Genomic DNA, 6,571 nt, shown 5'->3' on the forward strand with positions numbered 1-6,571 from the left:
TACGGTACAGCCCAGCTCTGTTTCTACTGCAGTCGCTATCTCTTCAACAAAATAGAGAGACATAGAGTCAAAGTGATTATGTCTTTACATTGTGTTCAAAGCATTTGGTGATTGGGGATGTTTTAATCCATTTTTACACACAAGACTTTAAAGTAAGCACCTTTAAAAGTGTTTCAAAATAAGTAGTATTAGTGGTGCATTAAGAAAAAGATATGCAGTTAAAGTCTATTTCTGTCACTTCATGTACAGTCTAAATCAACATGCCCCATTGGTTTAATAGTTTGACCTCAAGGTAAATATGTGAAGAGCAGAGTTGAGCTTTTACTGTTTATTTGTGTTGAATAGAAAACATTTAATCCACTTCAACACGTTTCAGTTTGTACATGTTTTGTGTATTTGGAGAATTGTGGTTCAGAGGTTAACACCATTGCCTCAAGGCAAAAGATACAATAAGCTGCTTTATTTTCTGAGACTCAATTATTCGTTCTAGTATTGGTGGTAGTTATTTGAAGCCAACTTTTGCTGTGGCCCTCTAAAAATAACCTGCAGCAAAAACACTGAATAGGAAACTGTATTTATAGTGGTTCTGACAAATCTGGCCCATACCTGGCCTTATTTTTGAGAACCTGTGCTCATCCACCTACCATGTTGGGGTGCCCTTGAGCAAGACCCAGAGCGTCAAGCCTTTGAATATACTTTGGGAAAAGGGCAGAAAACGTTCCCAAAAAAGAGTTAGATGAGAAGGCTGATATCACTGTTTATACAGTAGATATGAAGCCACAGCCAGCAGCAGCTATGTTCAGGACTGTTTCTTGGCGAGGGCTTGGCTGGGACTCCCGCCAAGAAATAGTCCTGCTCAAACATAACCCCACATAAAACCGCGAATTCTCTTTTTCACACGTTTTGGTTTTTGTTGAAGTATCAGATTGGCATATTTAATGTCTCATCAGACACACAGTGACTCTGAGTATCGATCTTCATGGGACATTTTGTTTTATGACATCTTTGTGGTAATCTTTTCACATTTGTGGCCGTTTATTTCTCTCTGTTGACATATTGTGCATTTGTGGACATTTTCCAAGTCTTAATTTTCATTTTTGTCTGTTTCTGTGTTGTTATTCATCCTAATGTCTGTTTGATTACCACCTTGTTTTGTGTTTGTGTCTCTATGTGGTCTTTTTGTGTTTTGTTTTCATTTTCTCTTTTTATAAGTGTTTCTATAGGGTCATTTATTTAATGTGGCTGCTATAAGCACCTCTTTCATCGTTTGTTATTTAATTATAGTTGCCTTGGTCTCCTAATGATTTTCAATGTTATCTCATTTAGCTTTTTTTTGCAGATCTGTGTGGTCATTTGAAGCCTTTTCATGTTGCGGCTCTTCGGTCCTTCGATGTTCTTTTGTTGTTGTTTTTGGTGCCCTTTGTGATGGTTTTCCTCTTTTTAATGTCATTGTGTGTCTCTTCGTAGTTGAAATGTGTGGCAACCGACCGACTTTGACTCCGAGCTCTTTACAACTCTGTAAAGTTAACAGTGGCAACTTTGTCTTCGTGTTTGTCCATTTTCGTTTTCTAACACTTTAAAGCCATTTTGAGTCTCTTTGTGAGCCTTTCGTGTCTTTTCATGGTTGACTTGTTCTCTTTTGTGCTGAACGGCCTCATTTTTCCATCTCGTTGTAGTCTTCATAGCTCGGTTGACAATTTGTGTCTTTTTTTTTTGTTTTTTGTTTCTTTATGGTCATTTGTTGTGTGTAACATTTCAAGTCTTTCAGTGGTCCTTTTATGTATTTCCACAGTAGTCTTTATCTTTTTGTGTGGCAGTTGGCCTCTTTGTTGTCATATTGTTTCTTCCTGTAGCTCTTGAACTCTTTACTGCTTTTTGTGTGTCTCTGTGGTTATTTTGTGTCTTTTTTTGGCCATCATATGTCTCTTCACCATTGCAGTGCTCTCTTTATGTGACCACTGATCATCACAGTTGTGTTGGTCCCTTTCTGTGATGCCTGGCCACTTTTTGTTGTCATTGTTTGTCTTTTTGTTTGCGTTTCAGTCTCTGTGTGGTCATTCTGTGACTCTGGGGATATTTTGAGCCTCTCGTTGGCTCCTTTATCTTTCTTCACTGTTTTTGTAATGTATAACACTTTGCATGTGGTCCCAGTGACTGTCTGAGCCCTGTGGGCTAATTCGGTAATCCAACCATGACCCTCAAAAAGGCCTTTACAACTCTGTGAGTTAACATAGTGGTCTTCTTTTGTGTTTCTTGTCATTTTGTGACTCTATGAGTCTCTTTTTGGTCCTTTTATGTCTTTTCATGGTTGACTTATTTTCTTGTTGCGATGACCGACCTCATTTTTTCATCTTTTTGTGGTCTGCTTATAACTCTGTTTGCTTTTTGCATCTTTTTTGGTCATTTCATTTGTGTGACTTGTGACATTTCAGAGTCTCGTTGTTGTCCTTTCATATCTCTTCATTGTTGTCTTCATATTTTTATCTGTTGCCCTGGTTTGTTGTCACTTTGTATCATTTTTCAGATGTTTTACTGTCTCCAGCTGTTATGAGTCTCTGCCTGACCATCTTCATCCTCTTTAATGTCATTTTAAATCTCTGTGTTCCTTCCATGTCTCTTTGTGGTTGTCTTTGTCTGTTTAAGTGACAGATTACCTCTTTATGTCCTTTTGTTTCTCCTCAGAAATGACTCTGTGGCTGTTTTGCATCTCTAGGTGGTCATTTTGAGTCTTTTGTGGTTACATGCTGTCCATCATTGTTGTGATCTACTAAATGTGATCATTAATTTGCTTTTGTTGTCATTTTCTCTATTTTGTTGGTCTTTCTTTGTGATTAGTGCTTGTTGCAATTTCTGCGGTCCTTTTGCATTTCATCAGTGTTATTGTTCTGTCAGTGTAATTGTTTTGTGTTGTCATTTTGTGTGTCTTTACAAATGTTTCTGTTGTTGCAGCAGTTTCGAGTCCATGTGGTTATTTTGTGTCTCTTTATAGTTTTCATTATCTCTTTTTCATTGTCACCATGTCTCTATTTAGATGCTTTAGGCTCACCAGCTGTTTTGCATCCCTACGATGTCAATTTTTGAGACTTTAATGTCATTTTAAGTTTTCATTTATTGTTGTCTTTTCCTTCTTTTTGTGAGGAATAATATATTTTTGTTCTCACTTTATGTTTTTTGTAGATGTTTCAGTCTCTGCACCTGTTTTTTGTCACTGTGTGGTCATTTTAAGTTTCCTTTTGTGTATCTCCACAGTTATCTTGCTCTCTTCCTGTGATGATTGGCCTCTTTTTACTGTCATTTTATGTATCTTTGTCTGACACTTTGCACACACACCCACTGAATCTTTAGGCTCATTCAGTAATCCATGTGTTACTGTCAGACAGGATTTTATAACTCTGGAAACCCTGTGGCACCTGTTTACACTGTGAGGTAGAAGTGCAGCATGTATTTGACAGACCAACACAACATCTTGCCAGATGATCCTGCAGCAACAGTTTGGTTCGACTTTTTCTTTTCCAACCCCGCATTGTTGTTGTGCTGAATCTCACTGCAGGGCTATACTGGCTGTGAACATGGCCTAAATGTCAAACTAGTTCTTTTAAGGTTCAATACCCACTCCTGGATGTGAGAAGGAGGATTATAAACTGCATTAAGAGTTTAATTTTGGGAGTGAATAACGGAAACGTGGTCTCAGTGTTGCAGAAATGATCCTCAGGCGGAGTGGTGCTGTCAGGGTTGGAAAAGGTAATGAGAAAAGCTGGAAAGGACCCCAGATATGAGGCCAGAGGCAAGAAAAATGACTGCACTTGAGTACAATTTAGATTACTGTGGTGGGGCGTGGTCTGCAGGGCGTGCAGGGAGGGCGGACGCACCTGCACGGCATCCACAATCACGCCCGCCAGGTTAAAACACGGGGACTCAGGTGTGTGTTGTATTGTGGTGTGTGGTGAGATGTAAAACAATAAAATGGCTCAAAACACTGATCCCTGGACCTGCCGTGCCGCCTCCTGGGTTTCGGCACCACTGTGGTGAGAATAAGGCACGGCGGGTCCAGGGATCAGTGTTTTGAGCCATTTTATTGATTTACATCTCCCCCACACACCACAATACAACACACACCTGAGTCCCCGTGTTTTAACCTGGCGGGCGTGATTGCGGATGCCGTGCAGGTGCGTCCGCCCTCCCTGCACGCCCCACAGACCACGCCCCACCACAATTACTTGTACTTGATTCTGCAGTTTTGTTACTAGTTTGATTTAAGCTCTGTTGTATTAAACCAGTTGATTTCAGAATTTTTAAATTACAGCGTTTTACCAAAATGCTGTGTCTATTTAACTCATAACTCACGAAGAGTTATTATCACTTTCCACCCAAGAGACGTTTAACATTTCAGATGACTTAACTATCAAATTATACAATATTTCACCACACTAAATACTGGAGTTTTTTAAAAGAACTGTCACAATTTTTTCCTCTTTGCTCTACTGATTATCTGCACTCTTCAAGTTATACTGATGTATGCTGTCCTCGCTGTGCATTTCAGGCAGAGCCAGACAGCCAGTTAACCCGTAGATGTTCTAATAAACCGACAAGTCCTTGAATTCTTTGCAAGGTTTACTGAACAAATATCAGCGGAATAAAACTGAAAGATCACAGAAATATACAAGCATATTACTCCATGCAAATGGCAGCAGATTCAGCAAAATAAATCAAACTACTTCGCAGCTTACCGAGAAGGCAGAACACACCAGTAATGAGCTAGCTTACTCAAGATGGCACCTTCCAGTTAGCTTCTTCAAATTAATACGATTTAAAACGTCAGAGGAAATAAGAAACACTATGACAGATCAATCACTATCGCGCTATCAAAAGTAGTAAAAGAGCTGATTACAGGCAAATAAACTCAAAGGCACAGCATGTGTGCTGCTGCATTCTCAGTGGCCAGCTAACACTCCAACGAGAAGCTAAAAAACTGGCCCAGTCATTACAAAGAAGGGCCACTAGGAGGCAGCATAAACAAATCGGGTTACATACTCAATCATTTAAGTCAAAACATTTCTGTTAAGGACAGCACATTGTTGTACGTGGTCAACAGTTTCTGCTTGTTGAATGGTGATGTATTGACCCTGTATTAGATGAGGCTGCAGTGATTTTTCTCTTGGTTTTAACAAGACCCGAGTGGCCAAAGCTGTTCAGAAGAACACGATTTAGTTCTAAATCATGTTTCATTAGCACCGATAAGCAAGTTTGAGCTAAATGCCTTGCCATTTTAATGCCTCATGAAAGAATTACTAGAGCTTAGATTGTGATTCTTTCATGAGGCATTAAAGTGTTTGGTCTCGTCATGCAGATGTAGTTTGGTGTGTTTTCTGTGTCTTCTTCATCCCATAGGGTGGTGTTTGTGTCCACACACTTTAACCCCCATCCTGCTTTTTCTTAATGTGTTTATAACCATGTAGCTCTGTAGCTCTAACCATTGTTACCACACCTCTGCAGCTGTGCCTGTGTAGTGATTGAGACTGTTTTCATTTGTGCAGCTAACTCATGCTTTAGTTATTAATTTACTACAAAACTTCATCTGAAAAAGGATAGGATTTGGCTAATATTTACTGTCTTTGAAAAAAAAACATTCTTAGACATGAATACAGGACAGATGTTTATGCACCATGTTTATCGGGACTCATTAACACAGTCTTTGGTTGTGTTGTTTGCCTTGGGGCACCGGTGGTTCAGGTGGTAGAGTTGGTTGTGTACCAATCGGTAGGTCAGTGGAGTGATCCCTGACTCCTCCAGTCCATGTGTCGAAGTATCCTTGGGCAAGATACTAAACTCCAAGTTTGCATCCATCTGAATGTGTGACTGGCTGAACAAGTGCTGTGAGTGCTCAACTGAGTAGAAAGGTGCTGTATAAGTACCAGACGATTTACTTTTTAGGACACTGAGATGGTCTAATCACACCTCAGTGATTATCATGAAAAACGTAGTTAGGGTTAGCCAATAGAAGTACTTGATTAGATTTAGAAATATATGCTTCAGCCGGACATTTTTTAAAGGAATTTTCCGGACTGAAGAGTCTGGCCAGAGTAAGTGCTGCAGATACCAAAATAGCCTCTACCTCTGTTCAGATTCTGGGGTTTCAAACTTCTACTCGCTTTCAAGAAAAAAACGGCACAATGTCTATGAAGATGTATGGCTTACTTTTATGTGACTTCTTTGTATTATGTGTAATATGTACTTGTGACAAATGACCACTGAGCAGCAAAGCTGGAGTCACCGCAGGCAGAGACAGGATTTAACACATCCCACATTTTCTTATTTTTATTTATCCAAGTTTAAATTTAAAAGTTTAAGGTGGCAGCTCTCCACCAACTTCCTGCTTGGTGTTTCCAAGCACTCTCAAGTGTGTCCCAAGGGGTCCGAACACCCTGGAGAAGACAAAGGAGAAAACAGGTTGCACTAAAAATCCGCACCCACACTAAAACACAGTTACAAGTGTGGCTAATATTGTGTCTTTATCTTACAGCATCTGTCCACCTGTAGCTGCTCAAGTGCCTGACAGAAGGAATTACACAGA

The sequence above is a fragment of the Neolamprologus multifasciatus genome, chromosome 20, assembly GCF_963576455.1.
Source record: "Neolamprologus multifasciatus chromosome 20, fNeoMul1.2, whole genome shotgun sequence".
Lineage (NCBI taxonomy): Eukaryota > Metazoa > Chordata > Actinopteri > Cichliformes > Cichlidae > Neolamprologus > Neolamprologus multifasciatus.